The sequence below is a fragment of the Mauremys reevesii genome, linkage group 13 (assembly GCF_016161935.1).
Source record: "Mauremys reevesii isolate NIE-2019 linkage group 13, ASM1616193v1, whole genome shotgun sequence".
In the NCBI taxonomy this organism is placed as follows: domain Eukaryota; kingdom Metazoa; phylum Chordata; order Testudines; family Geoemydidae; genus Mauremys; species Mauremys reevesii.
In genome coordinates, this window is record NC_052635.1 from 37,541,814 (window position 1) to 37,566,634 (window position 24,821).

At 41.2% G+C, this 24,821-nt stretch overlaps 1 long non-coding RNA gene across 1 annotated transcript; it reads right to left on the reverse strand.

Annotated features, from left to right (window-relative positions):
• Nucleotides 1-22,712: 22,712 nt before the first annotated feature.
• Nucleotides 22,713-24,752, reverse strand: LOC120379774. Its single transcript, XR_005587587.1, has 2 exons — nt 24,550-24,752; nt 22,713-23,494 (listed from the first exon to the last, which is right to left on the reverse strand). It is a non-coding gene; the product is annotated as an uncharacterized LOC120379774 (long non-coding RNA).
• Nucleotides 24,753-24,821: the final 69 nt, after the last annotated feature.

The following is a 24,821-nucleotide window of genomic DNA, read 5'->3' on the forward strand; positions in this document are numbered from 1 at the left end:
AGAGAAAACTTTAATCTCGTTATTACTCAATACAAGGGGAAATGATAATGAATGGTTGTGCTGAAACTGTCACTTGGACAATGAAGGTGGGACCTCCACTGTTGTACGGACACACCTGTCCTTTTTCATACTGGGAAATTTCACTTTAATGTAGGATAAGCCTGATATATAGGATTCCAAAAGAGCTTATCAGAGGTCATAATTATCCTCCACCTTGCCAGATCATGAATAGGAATCTTGGTCACTTAAGCTTACACATTGTTCTTGTTCTGAATGTAACAATAGTTGCTTCTTTGAAGGAGATTCCTTTAAGAGTGGTTCTGTGTAGCTGTTTCTACATGTGTGTTGGTTGTTTTTTTTTTTTTTCACCTTAAGAAAAAGCACACTCAGATATTACAGTGATAAGTGTTGCAGAAATGCATATATCAAAATAAAATAAGAAGATAAATTGTGCTCCTGGCAGTGTGTTGTTCCATGTTGGAGTACTGTTGAAAGGATGGTGTGGTTTGGGAATATTAAAAGGAGTTGTGATATTGACATCCTGTGTTGAAAAGAGACTTCATCAGCAGACTGTAATGCCAGCCAAATGTGCCAGGTATTTGAAGAGAAGCCTATCTCCAGAGCTGGCCCACGTACCTACTAGAGAGGAGCAAAATATTTGAAGTAACTCTCAATAATAGAGGAAACATAACTGGTTTCAGGTTTCCTCATAAATCCGAAACTCAGGGTGGATTCATTGAAAGGTTTGTTTAGGGTAATGAATCCGGGCCAAGTTAAGGGTTTGTATCAGAGTACTGAGATTGCTCACATGAAAACCCATGAAACTTGGCACATTCAACTGAGTCTTGCTTTATGTATGAGTCAGTGAAAACCCTGCAACTCAAAGTGAAACTCAGGAAGTGGGGGAATTTTGGACTGGAACCGAAGATAATATTTACGTGAACCCCTGTGAAGCAAACACATTGAGTTTTGCATTGTCATAGTGTCTTAACTTCCCAATGGAGTTCAGGGACATTACAGATGCAGAGAGAAGTAGTGTAGAAGTGGGTGATGTTTTTCAGACAAAACACTTTCACTAAAAAATGTAGATTTGGGTCAGCCAGAAAGTTTTGCCACCTCATGTTGAATTCATCAAATTGTTTCAGTCAAAAATTAAAAAGAAATTTTTTAAAATAAAAAAAGTCTAAATGCTTCATTCTGACACGTTTGAAATGACTTTTTGTTTTTAATTTTGCTTCCTTTTTATTTTAAAAAGGTTAAATAAAAGCAGCAAAACACCAAACATTCTATTTGACATGAAATTACATTTTTGCCAGCTTTTTTGATTATCTGAAAAAATGTTAAAATTGTTTAGGGGCAATCCAAAATTATTTATTTTTCAATTTTTTTGGATAGGCCACTGAACCGAGGAATCAGCTATTCACACAGCTTAGTCACTGAATTCTTTGTGTGTGACCTTCAGAGAAATCAACTCATCTCTTTGTACCTCAATTTCCCATTATTTAAAATGGGGATGATTATAGTTACCCATTACGCTAAAACGCGGTCATTATGCGAACACATAGAGAACACGTGCAAGAGAATCCTTCCCCTTCTGCACATAGTGCAAGTGTTACAAGAGAGCGCTGGGACTGCTTTCTCAGGGCCTGAGCCAAAGCCTGTTAACATTAATGAAAAGACTCTCACTGAATTCAGTAATAATAATAATAATATAATACCTATTCCTTATATAGCACCTTTTATGCTTCACAATCTATTCATCCTCACACCACCACTGTGAGGTAGGGCGGCATTATTATCACCCAGATTTTACAGATGGGGAACCTGAGATGCAGAGAGGGTCAGTGACTTACCTAAGGTCATGCACAAAGTCCATTGTGGAACAGGGAACTGAACATGGGTCTTAGCCAGTGCCCTAAACACTGGACCATCCTTTCCCCTCAGTAGGCTTTGGATCAGTCCCAGGGTGTGTCCCTGTGGGGAGGGTGTGAAGGAGACAGGCCAGTTACAATGAGTGGAGCAGGCTGCACCATTCTAGTACAAACAGGGGTGCAGTTTGCACAGTGCCCAAGTGAACCGACTTGCTGCTCTTTGACTCACAGTCTCTCCTGGTGTTCCCTATGTGGATTGTAGCTTAGCTCTACCCACTACTGGCGCCAGTGACTAAATGCCACAATTTGATCCTACATAAAATAAGTGTAGATTGACTTAATCTTGCGATTTTAATTTATTTAAATAATAATAAAAGTCGAGGTCCTTGGCCTATGATAAAGATTTGCTTTACTCTCAGAAAAGAAAAGTAAATACTGACAACTGCCTAGACACACCTTTTTAAGGAGAAGACTTGATGCAAACCTAATTGTGGAACTGGACTCTTCGTCAGTGGCTTCTTTGCTACCATTTTACAATTATGTGCAACGGTATCTGTTATTGTTAATTACGTCTTCAAACTTCATCAATGATCCCTTGCACTTCCTGTAAAAAACGTTGAAAGCTTTTAACAAACAAATTAATTATGTGTAGTCTGTGATGCAAATTAGCCTAATTAATTGAAGCATTGATAACCTCTCCTTGCAAAAAAGAAAAAAAAGGAGAGAGAAATACTTCTTATACATATTTATAAGTACTTTTTGATATATGATGATGGGTTGTGATGAAGAATTGGTCAAGGTTTTTAAAAATTAGTTTTTTTCATGACAAACAGGCTAGCTAATTTTGTGGTACACTGAGTTCACTTCATCACAATGGCTCTTATTTAAAGCTGGAAGTTCCAGGGAAATGCTATGCCCCTAAGCCCTGAATCCGATTCCACTGAAGTCAGTGGGAGGTTTCTGATTGATGTCAATGGAAGCAGGAGCAGGGCTAGATGTGAAGATACCCTCTCTCTCTCTCTCTCTCGCCATATATATATATATATCTCCTTGGAAAAAGGAGATAGATATATATAAAAGCTGTGGATTTTAGTCTAGATTACTAAAATCCACAGCTAGCTGGGAAATGCTTATTTGTTCCTGTGGAAAATTTTGATGTATTTTCATTGGAAAGCTGAAAATTTAATTTTTTTCTGTTCCCGAAAACTGACCCGTTGTCAGATGACAAATGGAAAATTTACGAGGAAAGCAGGCAGTCTCACAATTTTTTTTGGTTAGTCTAAACCACAATTTTTTGTTGAAAAAGGGGCTTGGATTAAAGATTTTTTTATCAGTCCTACTAAAATCTTTGGGTATCATCACGTCACTGGAGTTTGCACAGATTTAAAACTAAAATAAAACTATGCCCCCAATAGAGAAAGTCTGGCAAAAATCTCCTTAGCCTCATGAGGACAATCTTTTTCAGGCAGAAATTCTGAAGAGCACTTTAATTAGAAATAAGAGTTGCAAGTTTATTACAAATGCAAAAAAATCTCACTGGAATATATGGTGCAAAAATTGTGAAATTACTTTTATTTTATTTTGTACTGTTTGAAATTTACATCTTTTAACTGCTGTACAAACATCAGTGAGATTAGTTTGCAACTACCATACTTAACACAGAGAAGGAGAAATAGCTCTCTTTCTCTGTAAAATACATGACAATGTGGTACGTGTGCATACATGAGATTCAGAGATTCTAGGACTGGAAGGGACCTCGAGAGGTCATCGAGCCCAGTCCCCTGCCCTCATGGTAGGACCAAATACTGTCTAGACCATCCCTGATAGACATTTATCTAACCTACTCTCAAAGATCATTGAGAGCCTCCATGTGCATGAGTGGAGAATGGTTAAATCTAAGTACTTCTGACTTTGTGTTTTTGTCAAGTGATTGGGGGCTGGCTGGCTACTTATATGTAACACGGTGCCCAGTGGTACCTATAGTTCTTGTCAGGGCTGGCTCCAGGCACTAGCTAAGGAAGCAGTTTCTTGGGGTGGCCAATACAAAGGGGCGGCACTCCATCTGCTATTGGGGCAGCATGTCTGAGTCTTCAGCAGGAATTCGGTGGCGGGTCCCTCAGTCCCTCTCTTCCTCTTTGAGCTGCTGCCAAAGTGTTGCCGAAGAGGAAGAGAGGGAGTGAAGGACCCGCCGCTGAACTGCCGCGGAAGAATGGAGCGGCGCGATTGAGCTGCCACCAAAGTGCCACCTATTGGCTTTTTCTTTTTCCGCTGCTTGGGGTTGCAGAAAACCTGGAGCTGGCCCTGATTCTTGTCAAGTATGGTGAGATGTTTGCCTCATAAATAGAGCTGGTCAAAAAAGATGAAAAATATTTATGAAAAAATTCCAGAATTTTAAACAAACATTTCTCACCAAAATTTTGAATATTTGAAAAAGTCTAATCACTCTGTAAGCTGGTCAAAACCAGCAAAAAGTGTTACCAGAATTTTGAATTTTTGCAAAAAAAATTCCATTTGAAATGTAGAAGCTAGTTTAATTATTGGCAATAGGAAGATCACTTGCTGGTTTCTGGGCAGAAGAAATGACTAATTAAAATATGGAGATGCTGAGCTCTTTGTAGGACAAAATGAACCATATTCTCTCTGGTTCTGCTCTCTGGTTCCTCAAAGACTCAGTCAAATAGCTGTAGAATGCCTCCCCTTATCAGACAGAGAGGCTTAATGCACTCTTCAGATGCAACTCACTTAAAGTTTAGGTAACACTGGGGGTTAAGGACATAAGGGGTTTGTATACTTTTCATGGATCCTGTCCATTGGGGTGAATTTCACTCACAAGTCTTGCCTACACTACAAAAAATGCCTATTGGTGACAACTAATAGCAGCAACCGTGCTGCTCCCCAGCGGTACCCAGGGGCACCTCCTGTCCTTAGCATGAAGTGGATTTCTGTGTGCCTGCTCTGGATCAGTTCCCTGAAACCACCAACCTTCACGACCTTCCAGACATCTACAGGCCTTGTCTCTCTCTCTCTACCATAGGGATAAGTACACATTAATCCCTGAGTCTTCAGAGCATTCCCTCCCCTGTCCAGCCCCTAATCCACTGAACACTCACAGAATTGCCAGGCCAGACCTGCTATTCCGAAAGGAACAGTACACACCAGCTTGTAAAATTCAGCTCAGGACAACCACTGTGCTTAACACCACAGCCATTGGAGATATATATATAGTGAAAACAAGGATAAGTTTATTATCAAAGAATAGAGACTGAAGTCATAGTGAGTAATAATACTGGAGACAAATGGTTACATATCAAACAAAAGCATAGCAGGCTTTGGAGAGGCTAAACTAAGGGCTAGTCTACACTTACCAGCCGGGTCGACGCGGTGAGTTCGACTTCTCGGAGTTCAAACTATCGCATCTAATCTGGACGCGATAGTTCGAACTCCGGAAGCGCCGCGGTCGACTCCGGTACTCCACCACTGCAAAAGGCGGTGGCGGAGTCGACCTTGGAGCCGTGGACTTCGATTCCGCGGCGTCTGGACGGGTGAGTAGTTCGAACTAGGGTACTTCGAATTCAGCTACGCTATTCACGTAGCTGAATTTGCGTACCCTAGTTCGACCCCGCTTCTTAGTGTGGACCAGCCTTAAGAGGTTAACCTCCTGTCTAAAAAAAATGATCACACCTAGACTTCTTGCTAACTTTTTTCAACCAAGCCTGGCTGAGACCTCTTTTTCATGAAGTAAACTCACTGTTCTCAATGAAGGGTGACAACTATATGAGAGCAAACCTTTAATGTGCACCTCGAGATATGTTCTCCCTCCCGCGCCCCTACCATGTTAGTTTCTTTCTGAAGTTCCCACCGGCCCTTCATTAGCATTTGACTTAGAATGCTAATGATTGCCCATTGCCACTGTGAATGAGACAACACTCAATTTACATGTCAACAGATAGATGGATAAACAGCTCATCTGACAGAAAACCTGTTTTTCACCTTTGCTCATGACCAGTCCCTAGGCTCAGATTTTAAGTATTTTCTGAATATATATGTAACTTTTTACATAGTATCTGTACACTGAAGGCTGCTTTAGCCTTCTTTCTTCTCTGTACCTCACTGAGTCCCTGACTTTTTTCAAACCTTATCTTCTCTCTGTCTCACTCTAGCAAAACAATTAATATTGCCTTTGAGCCTCCCAGGTTCAATCATTTCCCCTGGAATGTGGCAATTTCACCCTCCTTCACCCTACAGATGCCATCTCAATGATCTACTGTAACATACATGCCTGAGTTGTATTTTCACGTATAGACTAATCAGCTGCAAGGTGATTTGTAGTAGTCATATCCTATATTACAAGGGATCTAGACCACACCACACTCTATATACACATTCACTCAGAACTCTTGTGGAGGAATTGCCTGCAACTGACACACGGTTTAAACTGTTCGCCAACAAAATCTGTACATGTGTCATAGTGGGATGGAGGTCCGTTGTTTGTTAATTCACTTGAAATAATTACTTTTGCTAACACCATTAGCCAGGTAAAACCCAGAGTGGAATATTGTTCCTGCAATACATTACCATATGGATGTTCCCCCCTCTCTGTTTTAGGGGTTGGAGGGTGGGCGGGGGGATTATTGTTTTCCAATGTTGAAATTAGAGATAAAGCCAAAATGTAAACTCAAATCTCTCCCTCCCGTTTAAGCATATCTAAGCACAGAAATTGCATCAATTCTGCTAAAATCAGTGTGAATACCAGTTCAACTGGTGTAAAGCCATGTGTGGACACAGGATTTAACCTGGTGTTATTGGTTTAGCTTGCACCTGTAAGAGTGTGTCTACATGCCAAGTTACACTAGTTAAACTAAAAGTGTGACTTTAAATTGATTTAGTTAAACCAGCACAAAAGATTGCATGGACATTCTTAAATAAATATAAACCTTTATTTGATTTAGTTTCAGTTGATTAGGAATAGGTTTAAGTTGAACAAATAAAAGCCATTTTCCAATTGATATAAATGTCTATACAGGGGCTCACACGGATTTAACTAAATCAATTTAAAAATACATGTTTATTTAAACTGATGCAGCTTTGTGTGTAGACCAGACCTTAGGGCTGCTGAAACAAAAGGTGTTGGTAATTAAGTAGGTGACTTGTCCATTGATATTTGGAGGCCAGGTGTGAGCACACACAAGACTTCCACTCACTCACAGACGTGCATGGAACATTTGTAGAAATTGGTTTCCTGTAGTTAAAGAAAACTTAGCTTGCTTCATGGTGTTCCTCTTGATGAGTTTATGTTGAAAATGTTCTGCTCTGCATAAAAGTAAACAAAACACAAAATTGATTTCTTGGAATTAACATCAATATTTATTTTTTTCACAGTTCTGAAATTTTGTGAAATATAAAAAATATCAAAAATGTCTTGTACCCAACAAAAGGGTTTTATAATCTGACGGAATCAAAACAATAGTTCCTCATTTCAGATATCCCAGAAAAGGCGAGATTTACAAAGAGTCGTAGCCATGGGGACACTCAGTATTGCCACACTTAATTTGTAGGCGCTTAGAAAATCACTGCTATTCACACAGCCTTAGTTCGGCACCTGGGCCCTGTCCCTATACAATGAATGGAGAGAACTGAGGACTTTAGAATGGGATTCTCAAAAGCCAGCATGCTAGAAGTGTCCCCACCTAAGCTAGCGGGTGTGCTAAGCCCTGCCCCTGCCTGGGAGATGGGTGCTAAAGTCCAGGCACCAGCAAGGCACCTCCCTCTTCTTTGGATTCTCAGCCACAAACCCTCTCTTGGTATTTGGTGCCTATGCTGTTGTAGCAAGAATATGGGGCAGGACCTCTCTGTCATAACCTTTGAGTACTCTAACTCAGGCAGACCCATGGTGGAAGTCCACCCTCAGCCTGAGAAGGGATTAGAGGTGGGAGCTGCTACCTCCCACATGAGTGCTCTATCCACTGGGCTATGAGATATTCTGTATGAGGGTTTCTCAGTCTCTCTTGTTGAAACTGTTCCACTGTGCATAAATAATGAATCATTAGGCCAGAGAGAGAAAGTAAGTGTGACTCCAAAGCCCTAAGGTTAGGGCACCCATCTAGGAGGCAGAGATCCTGGGTCCACTCCCCCAGCTCTGATGGCTTTTTAAATTATTTATCCACATTGGGACAGCTGCAACAGAGGAGACTTAGGGCCCGCCACATCAGAATGTCCCATAGCTCAGCAGTTAGGGGTCTCACCCTAGAGGTGGCAGATTCCTATTCAGACCCCTTCTCCCACACTGAGTACCCTTACCATTGGGCTAAAAGTTATGAGGGGGTGCCTCCTCTGGTCATTTTCTGTGAGCTTGCCTCTCAGGGCCACAGGTGAGGTCTGAGCATGCTCACCAGATTTGGCCCTGCAGGCGAATTAGGCAAAGGAATATCTATCTTCCCTGGTTCATGAGTATCTCTGGGGCTTAGACATCTGGACACCTAGAAGGCGGCAGCAGTGTGCATGCTCAGATGACAAAATGTAGTTGCCTAGAGAAATTTTACTGCAAAAAATTAGGCACCGAGAGAGTTTAGGTGCCTACAGGGTTTGGGGGCAGCTCAGCAGGAGTTTTGTGAATCCTGGGATTTAGGCACTTAAAATAGCAGGTGCCTAAGTCCTTTTGTGAATCTAGCCCAAAGTGGCTATTTTAAAATAGCCCTTTCTGAGGGTAGAAGAGGCATGTTTGGAAAATTTTATTCCATTTTTTTGTTAAGATAATAAACCAAATTTTCCAAGTGGAGCAAGGCAAGTACACAATCTCTGTGAGGCCAGAGGGAACAATATGAGCTCCACACTGACATCTGTGAACTGTGCACACAAGCATTCATTGTATGCCCAGTGGCCCACCTGTTCATGTAAACATGAGATCTGTATGCACAATTTTGTGGACACAACTTAGGCCATTACATTTCAAAATTTGCCCCACTATTTCCCTTACAAAGCCTTGAGGCTGGCTCTTGCCTGGAGTATTGTGTGTGTATAAGGCAAAATGGAAAGAACAGGATAGGGAGTTCAGAGGATCTCATTCCTTCATGAATGAGAAAGCTGCTGCATGGCTACCATATGAGTTCCAAGAATATAGCACATAGCGTCATGTCTCATAAAAAGGCAGTGCATAAACTTAGGTCCCACACCCACATCCGATTCCTACTTGTTCTCTTCACCCTTCAATTTACTGGCTGCTTTGTGAGTAAGCGATCAGGTGTGCGAGGGCGCTACTTGTGCAGAGGACTATGCCTCGCACTAGCCTCATTTGTAACCCTAGATGGTTGCCTGGCACTTCCTTGCTCTACCCAACTCTTTTGTGTCCCTATGTTGCAAGTCATTCAGGGTCAAGGCATTAACGGTTGTTTGTATTACAGTAGGAGCGAGAAATCCCCACCTAAGCTGTACAAACATTGAGACTGCACCTGCCTGAGGGAACTTACAATATAAATAGACGAGGTAGCCAAAGAGTTGGGGAAACACAGCATAAGTCTCCCCATTTTACAGATGAGGCATTTGAGGCACAGAGAAAGTGACTTGCCCCAGGTCTGTGGTAGAGCTAGGAATTGCACCCAAGTCCCTTGACCTGTGCCAGAACCACGAGACCATCCTTCCTCTCTGAATGAATTGTTTCCCCTTGGAATTGATCTTAATATTTTTCCTAATTATTCTACTGCAGTATTTCACAAAGTAGTTCCCGACGACGGTTTATCAATCATGATTTGAACACTTCTAAAAAGGAAAGGGCTATTACAAAACAGCTGAGGGAAATCTGCGCAGTGTTTCAAAATGAATCCTGTTCTTTAATACAAGGGAAAATGCTCAGGGAAGCAAAGCTGTCATTCATAATCTTTGCTTAAAATACCCTTCATTTTTAGATATTAAACCTCCAAACTCCCTACAATATGGTACAGTATGTTGGCTGACCAACTTCTGTGGTTTTCTGTGACTAATTATTGACACTACTAAGGGCTGTCCTAAAAGGTATAGGCAGCCTGGAGATTTTATATGCATTTTATATAAATTGAATCTTGCATGCTTTCAGTTTCCAAAGTTTCTTTAGCATCAGTGCTCTAAACGGAGATGAGCATTAATGTCTCTTAGAATGGCTGCACGAAATGTGTGTTCAGATTGGAACCATGTGCTTTGTATAAGGCCAAGTTTTAAAAATGTGGATCTATCCTGAAAACTGACTCTGTAAACATGGCATGGTGGGTTTCCACCTCAAACTGGTTGGGAATTTTTCAACAAAACTTTTGTTTGTTGGAAAATAATGTTTTGCCAAAATGTAAACGTTTTGCAGAAATGGGTCGGTTTTGGTACCATTTTCACTGGGAAGGTTTCTTAGGGCTAGAATAGAAATGAGAGTGAGCCCTACCTGAGACTAGCCAATACACTTGTGTAGGGTCACCATATTTCCCTATGCTGAATATGGGACACCTGGTAAAATTACTCCTTTTCAAGCAAGTTCGATGGCAATCAACTGGAACTATGCAGTACAGACATTCAAATTAACATCAGGTTGACTGAATCCCTGTTAAAAAGAAATACTGCATACTGTCTTCTTCTCTTTAAGGCTTTAGGGTTCACATGGGGAGAGGTGACACACATACATTCCCGTACACCTCTCACACCGGGGGGCCGGGGGAGAGGAGGGAGGTGTGACCGACTGACCGACCCTCCCTGCCCAGAGCTCTCTGACCTCTGTGCCTGACTGGGCCCCCAGGATGGATCCGCCTCTCCTGGTACCTAGCACCACGTCTTCTTGAGGCAACTCTTGCGGGGCATGCAGGGTCACATCCTCCTCCCCCGATTTCTGCCAGGGTTCACACTAGAATGTGGTCTGGAGTGGCCTTTCAGCACAGTGCAAGAGGGAAGGGACCGGCGCTGCTTCCAGCCACAGGGAGTGGGGGTGTGTGCCATGGCCTGTGTCTTTGCAGAGCTCATCCCCCCACCCCATCCTTCCCATGGCTTGAAGCAGCATGTTCCTTCCTGCCCGCACAGTGTCAAAAGGCAGCTAACACCTCCAGGCTGCTGCTGGCTACCGACATAACCCAGCTGCCTCCTGTCCCCTGGCTATAGTGCGGGCAGGAAGAAGTTAAGCCCTAAGGATGCTTTGTGCACCAGGGCCCAGGGAACCTGACTGCAGGGGCTCATGGAACCCTGCCAGAGAGGTGACTCAGGGACGGAGCAGCCCCACGCTTCTTGGGGGCAGGACCGAGGCCAGGGACAGGGGAGAATGAAGAAGGTGCTAAGTCCCTGCCCAGGGGGCTGCTGTGGAGCCTGCAGGTTTGGGGTGGGAACAGGATGGAAATCGCTCCCCCCCCCCTCCCACTCCAGAGCTTAGCTGAGGGGCGGAGAGGCTTTCCCATGCCAGCGCTGTGTGGGGCTTTGGAACGTGCAGGGCTCGGCTCCTCCTAGCCAGCGCCCCGGGCTGGAGGATCTTGGGCTTTCCTGGGGCAGTGGCCCAGGCAGAGGCCGTGGGAGAAGGAAGGAGCCTGCCGGCCAGGCTGTTGATAAGCTGAGCACTCTGATCAGGGGCTGGAACTCCGCACAGCGCGCAAAATGGGACACGCCTGCCAGGGAGGATATGGAGGCGCAATGGGGCTGGGGCGGGGGTGAAGGGACAAAGCAGGGAGAGGACAGTGAGAACATGGGCGCCAGGTTTGTACAATTTTTGGTGGTGTGCAGAATGGGTGCAAGCAGAGCTGTTCTGTCCATAGGACAGACCCGGGCAACTGCCCCATGCTTTGTGGGGGCCCTGCGCTTCAGGGATACGCAGGGTCCAGGACAGCCTGGAGAGTTAGTGAGGGGCCTGGCGCCGGCAGCAGCAAGCAACCTGGCCCCAGTCCACTCCATTCTACTTCACCCTGCCCCCACGCCATCCCTTCCCAAAACCCCCCACCCCCACCCCCACCCCGCCTCCTCCCATCCCTGCTCCCTGTGTCTGGTCACCCTACACTAGGGGCTAGAGCGCTGGGATTTGGGCAACACGGGTTCAAATCCCAGCTGTGAATTAGGCTTATCAGGGACTTGAACTTGGGCCTTCAACATCCCCGCTGCATACTCTAACCTCTGGACACTCTTGGGGTGGGGGGCAGGTACTCTTCCCTCCCCCATTTTTTTTTAATTTAAATTTTTGTACAATCTTGGCTTCATTCTGATGTAGAATGCAGAAGGTGGTTTCCCACCCAGCTGTAGTTCCATGTGTTGTCTCAATTATTCCAGCCCACGATTGCTCCATTTACAAGTAAAAAGATAGGAGTGGGGAAATCGATGACAGTTTTGCCATTGACTTCAGCCGAGCCAGGCTTTCACCCAAGGAATTTTCTCACAACAAGCATTTCACAATCTCACCCAGGGATTTGAAAGTCAAACTTGACACTTTTCTGATTCTGCACCAACATCAGGTTTTACTATCCTCTCAGTTCACCCCCATTATTCTCAGTAGAGTTGTACTGGTGTAACAGGATTATTTGAAGGGTTGTGTATGGGGTTGTGTATAATTGTGCAATAGGATGGTGAAGATTGTTCATGTGTAACTCAGAGCACAGTTTGGGCTGCAAAACTCTTGTTGCTGGTGGTGATGTGTGAGATGGAAAGAACCCAGCCTGACTTTCAAAGCTGGGGTGAGTATACAGAGCGAGAAAAACATTTTATTTGTAAAGCAAATCTGAATCGAGTCACCGAGATACTGTTGGTGAAATCTTGGCTCCACTGATGTCAGTTGAAGTTTTGCCATTTACTTTTAAGGAGTCAGGATTTCACCCCATGGAACTCCACAACAGTATTTCTATTGTTATTCTAATTCCATTTCTGAAGTGCTGGAAGACAAATGCTGTATCATACTGTACATGTCTATGTATTGAGGTACACAACTATCTGGAGGCGGTAATGCTGAGAACTGTTGCTCTCACACATGTACACATAGATTTTCCCATGTTGCTATAAGGATGAGGGAATAAAAGTTCACAATGTCATTGCTTTTGTATCACTAATGTATGGCTGTTTGGGCATCATTTCTATGACAAGACATAATTTTGCCCTAAAGAAAGGAAAGCATTATTGAAAGAGGCATAGAGGGATCTGGTTATAAAAGTCAAGGGATAAGAAAAGGGAAATGAAGGCTGAATATCTGGAAAATCTTCCTGACGATAAGATGTATTAAAGTAGAGTCACTTCCTAAAGGATGTGGTGGGATCTTGATCATTTCCAATATAATTTCCAACACGTCTAGGAACAGCTCTCAAAGCTATACAGTGAAAGGCCATCTTCTTCCCAATGCAGGGTTGTTCCATCTACCTCAGGGGTAGGCAACCTAGGCACAGGTGCCAAAGGTGGCACGTGAGCTGATTTTCAGTGGCACTCACACTGCCTGGGTCCTGGCAACCAGTCCGTGGGGCTCTGCATTTTAATTTAATTTTAAATGAAGCTTCTTAAACATTTTTAAAGCCTTATTTACTTTACATACAACAATAGTTTAGTTATATATTATAGACTTATAGAAAGAGACTTTCTGAAAACATTAAAATGTATTACTGGCACGCAAAACCTTAAATTAGAGTGAATAAATGAGACTCGACACAGCACTTCTGAAAGGTTGCCGACCCCTGATCTACCTCATCTATGTCATTTTTAAAGTACCCATATTCTAGAAACCAGAAGCATAAGCTAGGTCCTCAGATAGTGCTGAGCTACACCGGCTGAGGTTCTGGCCCAATGCTTTCTTTAATTAATAATATATTTTTTAAAAAACCATGCAATTACTGTGATTGCATATATATATCAGGTAATTATATGTATAGTTACCCATATCTGGTCATTTGTACATGCACATGCAATTACCTAATTCATGTACAAAACTCTATGAAATGTATGTGTACTATTGCAGTTTAGAAAATGCTCAATTAGACAATGAAGATTGTCTTCCTCGTTCCTAATGTCTATGAGTAGTTAGAGTGTATGTGAGTATAAATTATTATCAAACTGTGGTAGCTCTGCTTTTGTCATAGCCTAAGTTGTATAAATAGACTTAGAACTATGAAATGTTGCAGAAATGAAACAGAATAGTAGGTACTAGGTAAAACAATTTACTTGACTACAAAGATAAATTAGGCCAGAATCTCAGCTGTGGTAAGTAAGTGTCGCTCCATAGATTTCACTGGAGTTATGTCAGTTTACAACAGCTCAGAATCTTGCCCATTGTTTTTTAGATTAGCTCAAAAAAAGAAAAGCTTAATATAAACATTATCAGCATATAGCTGGTTAAAGTAAGTCCTTTTTGTTATTAAAAAACTTCTCCTATTACTTAACTGCTTCCTGCAATCCTTGTCTGTGACTGTAACAGTTTAAAATTTGTTATACATGATCTTTCTTTTTGGTAATTCACTTATGATTATAATTGAGCTAAAGCCATCCTCCTTTAAAATTAATTAACTTTTAACTTCAGGCCAAAAGCTTATTACTCAGATGAGAGAGCATGGATTACAATATTTCATGTTACATTCAACATCAACATCTTAAATATTTAAATGGTTTCCTTTAAAAAATATTTAAAACAAACAAACAAAAACTAATTTGTGACTCTTTACTTATGTAACTTTGTAACTTTAGTCTCTTAGCAAATGACTATTTTGAATGTATGATTACCAAAAGCTTAGTTGTAAATATAATTCTGTTTGTGCTGGTAAATCACAGTGATTAAACAAATGACATTATGAAAAACATGTGTTTTGAAAACCTGTTCTAAAGATATTTAATTTCCATTTGGAACACTAGCTTTGAAATAAAGGACTTTGCTACAAAATGCAATTTTCCTTTCTCTATTTCAAATAGGAAGAATGTACATTAAGTTCACTGTCTCCTAAAATGTTGCTGTTGTGACTCAAGAAAGCAGCATCTTTTTAAAACTCAACTTTAATTCCTTTTCAGTTTTGCATGAACACCTAACTGGGAAAAAATTAGCTCCAAATCAGCATCTGATTAGCCCAAATCATCCTCTCTTAATCCCCTCTATGAAGGCATAATTTGCAAAATACTACTGTGCATCCATGTAACATCTCTGTATATTTAAAACCCCAAGTGTATTAATGAAAATAAATAGAACATTTTAATTAAAACTCATAAAATTGTTGGACATCTGCTCTGAATTGTTCAACATTTTAGCGGTGAACAGATTTTGTGCACCTAGATAATGAATTACTCGTTATTATTGGCATAAATAGTAGCTATGGGGCTTTTTATAGCAAGATCAGAAGCCTCTTTGTGAAAGCTCTGGCTTACTTTATAGTCTTTTGGCAGATGCCTATTAGAACCAATAAGTTTAGCTAAAAAAAGGGAGGCAGAGTTAAACACAGGAAACAAGAGTTGAATGTCCGCCAATAAAAATGATCACAAATCAGGGCTGCTGATGTCATAACCCTTGGGGTCAAAGGTTGAGAGAGGAATAAATGGTTCTGAAAGGGACAGCCTGTCTGGTGTACTGAGCTGTTGTTGGCAGGCAGGCCATAGTACATGAGTAAATGGGAAGCACAATGAAATCCAATGTGCCTCATTAGCAGCCAGGGCCTGGGTGAAGAGAAGTGTTTGATGAGTCCTTCATGTCCCACTGTGTCACTATGTGATGTAAATGGAATAATTACTATGATCTAATGGTCGTCTCTTTTGCATGCAGGCCCCTCTGAATGGAGCCCCTCTTTCATTGTATTCATCCTGGGTTGTGTAAACTGTAGGGTGCCACTCAGAATCGGAGCCTGCAAGACTGGCGGCAGGTCAACTCCGACCATTTTGTATTCACCATGAATAGAATAAGAAGGCCAAGTAATTTACTTCCCTGTCTTTCACCATGAGAGTGGCAGATTGAAGGTCACACTCTATTTGGCAGGACTTTAGTCACTTTCTATGCATACACAGAGTTAGACAGATGTAACATCTATTTGCTAAGACTTTAAAGTACTAACAATTTAATTGGTCTGCACTTCATCATCCGTGCTTCAAACTATGCTTCCATTAAGATGCTGAAATTCAAAATATTTCATTTTTAAGAAACCAAGACACTTTCCATTTTAAGCATTTACACATTTTCAGTTTAATTTCCATCTGGGTTTAAATCTGGAATTAAAATGCATGCATACAACTTTATATATGGTATATTACACTGGAATGTCTAAATCTAGTTATTCCCTCAATCCCCATTCAGATAATAACATCCGGGCCAATTACCCTTTATTTATATGTAATGTTTAAATTTAAATAGTTGCATTGTTTACTGATATGCTCCTTTTTTTCCTCAGAGAGTTAAATTAATATATGACTTTGTCTCTGGGACATATTCTCATTAAAAATGACATGCAGAAAATTATATCTTAAAAATACTTTTATATTGTTTAATAAAAATGTATCCCACGTGAATCCAAATTATCATAATTCAAATATTATATATATCTTAATATGTAATGTCGATCAATTTTTGTGGCTCTTCTAAAAATGTCTACATTAATAGTCAGCCTTCTATAAAAATCTTCACTTATTTTTTCTTTGTAGCATATGATTTAAATTTAATATCTTACTCACGTTTGTCTTTTTCAAGTGGTTTAGTATCCTTCCTGAACTAAGTCACTCCAGAAAAGTTTTGTAGATTTTTCCCTAGCATTCCCTGTGTGCGCTCTACACACGCTCATGATGTTTGTTTTATATGTTCACTGCATTGTTAATGAGTGCCAAAACCTAGATGCATGGAAGTCAACTGTAAAACTCCCAGTGAATTCAGTGGGACCAGGATTAAATTGTGTGGTCTGCACAAAATTAGATGGAATCCATGGGATATTTTATACGGTCACTTTAATTACGACTTGTACAGTATTTTGTTTTTTGTGGTCACGTGGAATCCACACTCATCATTTGTGAAGCGGACACAATCATTCCTCGAGGCTATGTTTCTTTATTCTGAAAGAAGAGATAGCGTATGGATACCTGAAAAGATCAAATCTAGGTCAGCATCAGAGCTTTAAGCAATACTCTGAACACTTATTTACATACTTTTGGAACCCCATATTCATGGACTTATATAAATTATTGTGAAATAATACATCAGTGTTTTTAAAAGTTACTTAGAAAATTGCTGATATGAATAACATTGTTTAAATGGCAATATTTTTATGTTGAGCTCAATAACAGAGTATGGCAGAAACAAACACATACAAACACTAGGCCAATATATTGAAAATTGAAAGGTTTTTTTGTTGCCCCTGTAATCATGTATGTAGTGTAATTAATTATATTCTTAATTACTTATTATCCACTTGCTCTCTTCCTTGCTTCTGCTTAATATGTGTAGCAAACAGCCCTAAAAGCTAGTGAAACTGGCAATACTTGCCCAAGTCTATATAGCACTTTAGTAAAGGTGCTAAAATACAGTGACTGTGATTTTTATTGGCATTGCCTGTCTTCTAAATTCCTTGGTTTATTAAATACATTCCACAGATGCAAGTGAGCTTGGCAGAGGTGAGCTTTCTATACTGTAAGGGCCCGATCTTGTGAGGTGTTGAGCATCTGGATATCATCACCATGATGTCATTGTGAGTTCAGAGCTCTCAGGATCAGGCCGAAGTTTCTAACTCCTACTTCACATAACAATTTAGTCCTCCTTTGGCCTGGCCTGGCCTGCCCCCATTGAACCAATGGGAGTTTTGTCCTCTGCTTCAGTGGAAGCCATCCCACAATCAGGTCTTTTCTGAGCACCTATAGCTCCCATTCACTTCAGCTGGAACAGAGGTTGCTCAGTGTAAAGCACTGGTGAACGTGTGTGTTACAGGCCTTCCCTGTGTGCTGATCCATAAAGGAGATATGTTGTTACAGACCTCAGCTACAGAGTCTTGTCTGTAGCATCGCATGCTTTCAGCTCCAGAAGTCCCCAATTCAATCCCTGGAGTTTTGGCCAAGAGGGTGGAAATCACATCGGCACTTCTGAAAGTCAGCCCCTATATTTTTACATTGCTGTTCTTCCTTTTGTGTATTGCACTTGGGGTGAAGAAAGATCTCATGCACCTAATCAGATAGTCCTTGCTCTGGTGAAAAATCCAGTGAGTTTTCCTGGGCAAGGATAGCAGGAGTGGCTCCAATAACTGTAAAGAGTCTTAGAGATGAAAAATACTATGGGCCAGATTTCCCAGACTACTCAGGCATCTCCTGCTTAGGCACCTGAAGAAGTAGCCAGATTTTCAAAACTATTCATCAGCCATCACCTCTCATTGTTATTTATGATAAGTGAGATTTCAGTGAAAGCTATTGGGTACTGAGTACTTTTGAAAATATGGCCCCATATAAATACATCAGCATTATTATTTTATTAGTAGTGCTGTTACTTGTTCTTAGCAAATTCGCTGAGGCAAATTAATTTCTGCTATAACTTTACTGACTTCAAGGGATGAAGCTGGTTTACTTTAATAAATTTGGAGGCAGATATTGCGGCAAGAAGTCTATCACCAAAAAAAACGCAAAAAAGAAAGAATTCAGAGTTGCAGGAACTTTTTTTCTTTCCCTCTTTCAGTCAATATTAGAATCTCGGTGTTGCTTTTTCATCCATTTCTTTCTTCTCGAAATGCTAAGCTTGCAAACAACCCCCTTTCGCTTGTGCCTCCTCCCCCACCCCCAATTCACCATGGAAAAGGTTTAAATTTAAATAATAATTTTTGTGCTATGTTCTTGTTGTAAGGTGGAGTTTGGAATGCGGAGTGCAACAGACCCCTTGCATTTTTCGTTGATTATCTTTAATTACTTTTGAGGGTTGAGCTAGCTAGCATTTCCCCCCCCGGGCAGCAGTGACTGACAAGGAATGTTCTTTAAAGCCATTTATAGTGCATCACATCATCAAGTAACTAACAGAGCAAAACTGACACGAAAAGAAAGTACATTATTATGTTCGTTATTGTTAAAACAGTTTTATTTGCTTTTGTAACCCTCTACTTTTAAATACATTTACTCCCCTGAATGTGTTACCAGTTGCTGTCTTTCCCCTTTGGAAGGGAGAGAAGTCAGTGCTCTACAGGTAGTTTGTGATGGACTGTAATGCCCAGAGCAAAGCAAAAGCATCATCATCATTACAGATCATGTTTACTATCACAGTGCCTAAGGGCCAGCCAAGAATGGAGCCTCGGTACACTAAGTAAGCAGGACACAGAGTAGCAGACAGTCCCTGCCACAAAGAGCTTACAATCTAAATCAGCAACTGAACTTGGTTTAATCTCATTCAGGATGGTTGTTTGTATTTATAGAGCTTTACAGATGCTCGAGTTAGATCTGTGAGTTTGGCTGAAGCGTTAAGGCATTTCACTAGCCAGGCTTTTACAAGTATAGGGGAAAGGAATATTGCCTATACCAAAGCTGTCCACTGTGTTCTTGCTGTATTTAAGATTTCAAGGCCCTACAGTGTTTATTTTGAACTAATTTTCTAGGCAAAGATAACACGGTATTCCTATTCAGAACGAATACACTGTAAAATAAATGCACAGCATGTCATTTCAGTACCTAAGCCCCAATCCTGCCCCCATGGAGACCTGTTGCAGACAATGATGCACCCTTGTGGTTCCCAAAGTAGGATCTAGGTATTGCCTAGCATAATTCAAATACATTTATAGTAATCTACACGTCAGGTGGGGGCCCAGAATGGCTCTGGGGCTTGGTAGGATCAGAGCTGGTCAAATACAAAATACTAAATATCAGATAACACTAATATTAATTTAATTATTTATTTTCTGAATAGTTTACTTGACAGATGATGTTCAATCAGCTATGATATGGAGCTGGTTGAATGTTCTAACAAAGTGTGAATTTGAATAAATTTGAAAACAAATGGTAAAATTAGTCAAACATTATTCAAGCAGCTCTACGTAAGGCATTGAGTTCTTCATCTCTCGGTTCAGAACTATCCTTGACTGGCTATGGTCGAAAATTATTAACATCTGATGGCTATTCAGGGGTCTGTGTTGCTGTTCTCTGCCAATCCCTAGGGCTCCTGTATACTACAAAATTAGATTGACCCAGCTATGTGGCTCAGAGGTGTGAGAAATTCACACCCCCTGATTTATGCAGCTAAGCCAACGTAAGTCCTGTGTAGATGTTGCTAGGTTGACGGAAGAATTCTTCCATCAACCTTGCTACCACCTCTCGTGGAGGTGGATTTACTACAGCGATGGGAGAACTCCCATCACTGTACTAAGGGCTTGTCTACATTACCCGCTGGATCAACGGGCAGCGATCAATCCAGTGGAGGTCGATTTATCACCTCAAATCGACCGCTGAGCGACTCCGGTTCTCCACCAGAGTGAGAAGCGGAAGCGGAGTCGACAGGGGAGAATCACCTGTTGACTTACCACTGTGAAGACACCGCATTAAGTAGATCTAAGTACGTTGACTTCAGCTACGTTATTCACATAGCTGAAGTTGTGTAACTTAGATCAATCCATTCCCCCCCTTCCTCCCCAGTGTAGACCAGGCCTAAGTGTCTACATTGCAGCACTTGAGTGGTGCAGCTGTAGCATTTTAATTATCGATGTAGTCCTAGTAGTCAGATATCCGCTTGATAGAAAAGACATGCTTTGGAAGTTCCAAGTTGCACTGCCTTTGCTCAGGAGGGAACAACTACACCGGGAGTGAGACACTGGAGAATTGGGCCCATGCTGAGGAAATCAGTTTGACTACAGAATGATAGCAAATCATGGATGTGGTGAATAATATTATCAGACATTGTGGCATGCTGTGGACCTGGAATCTGTTCTCTGATTTCTCACTGTTATGGTTTGGGGGAAGAAAAATCAATGGGAATTAGGTGCTTTAATCTTTTGGGTTGAAGATTCAGGCCCAGAGCATGTAAAAAAGGTATGTTAGTTAGCACGCCTAATTTGCATGTGCACATACTGTGGCTGAGCACGGAGTCACAGTAGTGCAATTAGAAAGTGCCGTTTGCATGTGCACTTGCTCTGACTATTGGCAGTTGTGATCATTTTGTGTACAAATAAGGCATGCAAAATTGCATGTAGCTTTACATGTGTAATGGCATATCAGCAATTGTGAAAATTGTGAAAATCTGACTTTTAATAATAGAATAATAATTTCAAGTAATTTGATCAAGAGAATTTTCTGGCTCCCTCATTCATTTAAATTACACCAAAAGTCAAAGGGTGAAGCATGTTCTGTAAGTGACGTAAGAATTAGTCTATCAAATATTTGTCATAAGTCCCTTTTTGTTTTGTTGAAAAATTATATATTCATTCATTGTGTGAAGGCATCAAATTGACTAACATCTTCCAAACAATATGCTGAAATAGATGTCCTTTTACTGCTGGACTTGCCACACTGATCTCGTAATGCTGCCTGAGACCTAATCCAGATCCAATTGACTTCAGTAGGTTTTGGATCTGGGCCCCGGTCTCTCTTGTAGCCCGGTAAATTATCTAGAGCCAATAGCAGTCTCTAATATCTAATGGCTTCCATTTCCAGAACTCTCTAATGAGTGGGAAGAGGTGTCAGTCAGTCCCTTGCGGCATCCAGGGTTGTAGGATACAGAACATTTGCAACTGAAAATGGAACATATCATCAGCAATGTTAATATTTAGCTGCTAGAGGAGATGTTGTTTCAGATGCAATAGATTCCTTACTGAGATTATCAATTGCTGATTTCAAGTTTTCCTGTTCTTATCAGAGTAGTCCATAAGACCTAGCACTTTTCCCCTCTTCAAAAGGCACTTTGACAAATGTTCAGTAATGATGCATCAGACCACCATGGCTGTAGCTAGTGTTACCCGCATTTCACCAAACGACCCACAAAAATCCAGAGAGTGGAGGTGAAGACGTCTCTGCTGTATGGATAATGTACTGGTCAATAAAGCTATGTACTAAGTTGTCATGGTTTTGCAGTTCCAGGTCCTCTGTGTTATTTAAAACATGGAACCTCCTGTTTGACCTGATGGTGGTTTTCTTTCTTTCTTTCTTTATTTGTGTGAATGTTCATCTGGCCTTAATGGGCTGACAAAAGTATTTGCAGGCCTTATTATTTGTCATGTTTTCAATACTGTGGTTCATCTCATGAACACAATGAAAGGCTGGTCCATGTGCACAGCTATTTTTAGCTGCTGTATTTAATCACAATGAATGTTATGTTCAATGCATCAAGCAGTAGTGTCAGATTCTAAATTAGTGCCTCCTGTTGTCTGACACTGTGTGTGGAGGTGGGTAGAAAGTGGATTTTGGCTGATACGTGCTGTGGGTAAAATTTAATCAAGCATGGGACCACTGTGTGGTGTCACCAGTAATAAATACATGCATTAGTCCCCCTTCTATCACTCATTTCTTTTCCACTTACTAAATTCAGTCATGGCTTTTTCTGAGAAACGTTTCTGAGGAGAGATCCAGGGTAATTGGGAAGAGATTGCAGATCATGTGCAATCACCACAGACTTTTAAATCACTTTTCTGGAAACCCTCCGTAATGGGAATATCAGTTTTGTAATATGCTTATTCAGATTTTGTAGCAATCCAAACCTGTGCAGGTCTCTCTGTGGAACTGTGATGGGCGGGGAGCTGCTCTGTAATAACTGATGAATCCTGCATGGCGATTTGGGGTTACTGGGATGTTTTCTGTATGAATATATTTGTTTAGCTTAATAGGAAGCTGTAAGGAAATAGCAAGCAGGAAGGAAATAATGGCTCAGGATCAGCCACCCCCTGGTCAATACTTGAGGTTTTTATGGGACACCAGGAGAGCCACTGGCTCTGTGGAGTCTGGCTCAGCCACATTCAGAGCCCGACATATTGGTTTTGTCCAGAAGGGCAAAGCCTGGGCCATAAAATTCTTCAAGAGATGTTCTTTTGAACACAATGGTAGCATGGGCCTCTGAGGCAGGCTAAAGAACCAGAAGATGGTAGTACTATAGCTAGAGATGGATGAGATCTATTATGTCATGAAGTCCTTCACTCTAGAAGGGCAAGATATAGTCCCCAAGTAGAGGCTAGGAAATCTCATGCTTGTTGTTCAAGATGGGACTTTGATGTTGATACAATTTATGATACAATAAAAAAACCACACAAACACACACACTAAGCAACAGCAAAGAGAGAGCATGTGTATTTTTTAAACCATATTCTTTGTGTTAAAATATGCTCCTCTTGTGAATTCACTACAGTAAACACCAAATAATGATGCATCACAATTATTTTTTTTTTTAAATCCCTGCCTGATGCACAGAAATAATCCAGGCTCTTTGATGTCGTTGCTGCTCCAAAGTGATCTTTGTTCTGTGCATAGTCAGAGCAGTCAAATTAGGTCACCAAGAGCAGAGAGTGGGTTTTTTTTTCTGTTTTTTAAAATGTTTTCCCGCTATTTATTTTTTCCTCTCTGTTTAGGCACCCCCTGTGTATACAGGAACCAGATGACTGGAGCCGGTGGTGGCGACACCTTCTTCAAAGCTTTTTTTGGTCAAGTTTCTCAGTAGCTTTCAATGGGGTTGTTTTCACTCCAGTGCCACAGAGACAATGTTGGCTCTATTCATCAGAAAGTGGCTGTAGCCGTGACAGGAAACCTTGGGGAGACCATCTGAAGGAAGTCTGTTTCTAGACAAGACAGAAGGAGACGTTTGGTTAGATCTGGAACAGATGAGTAGCCCAAACAGCTTCAATTCAAAAGTAGATGAGTCCTCTTCATCTCTGAGATACCCAACCAGTTGTATAATGGTTTGGCCCATCTCAAAAACACATAATACAAAAAAAGGTTTTGTATGACATGGTTTGTTTTCCGAAAGCAAACTACTAATTGCATGTACGATCACTCAAGTGCATGAAATTAAAAAAAAATAAAATAAACCACTATGTTCCCAACAGTGCACTCTTATGAATAATTAGAAGAATACATTCATTATTTCCCCTCCAAAATATCACTATTAAAATGACTCTTCTGTTTTGGAATAGAAAATAAGCAAAATAATGTCATCATTGTCTCTTTCCAAGCCATGTCCTTATTGCATTTTGGACAATGGGGTCATTGATGATGATGATGTAAGAAGCTCTGAATCCTGAAAATGTAATTTCCAATTAGCTGTCAGGAGTTTTACCACTTGTTGAAATGTCTTTGCAAACCTAATTTCCAGTTTACAATAGGCAGCATTCTAATATTGGTGTAAACAACAGATCATTCATCTAACTGTCTCCCTACATGCAAAAAACCCCACAAATTTAAAATGAAAAATAATAGGAAGTTAAGGGTATGTCTACACTTCAATAAAATATTTACCCACAAATAGCCCGTGTCAGCTGACTCAGGTTCGCAGGGCTATAAAATTGCAGTGTAGACATTTGAGCCCAGGCCAGAGTCCAGGCTCTGTACCCACGAGGGGGAAGGTTCCCAAAACCCAGGCCCACCCTGAGCCTGAATACCTACCCTGCAACTTTGTAGTCCCACAACCCAAGCCACTGCAAGCCTGAGTCAGCTGACACGGGCCAGCTACTGGTATTGTATTGCCGTGTAGACGTACAATAAGTGACTGTAAGTTTTGCCTATTCAGACTGACAGAGACACTTTAAGTGGCGTTGGAATCTGAACCTGTACGCATAGGAGTACTTACTGAACCTGATCTTGTATCTCTAACCTTCTTCTGAACCCAAATACTCACAAAACAGCCTGGTCTCCTTTATACTCCTTCCTCTATGCATTGCCACTTCCTACTTGAGCAGGATGGTGCTTAGTTACTGCCCTGTGAAGCTCCTTTACTGGGAATAAAGTCTGCCTCCTCTTGCCTTCAGAGTGGAAGGGTTAGGGTTATGAGAGCAGCAGTTGATACGGGACTCAGGCAGATCTGAAGGTGGTTTGTTAACCCTTAAAGTTAAGCAGATGATTGAAGTTAAGCACTCGTTGAAACATTTTACTGAATTGGGGCCTATGCAT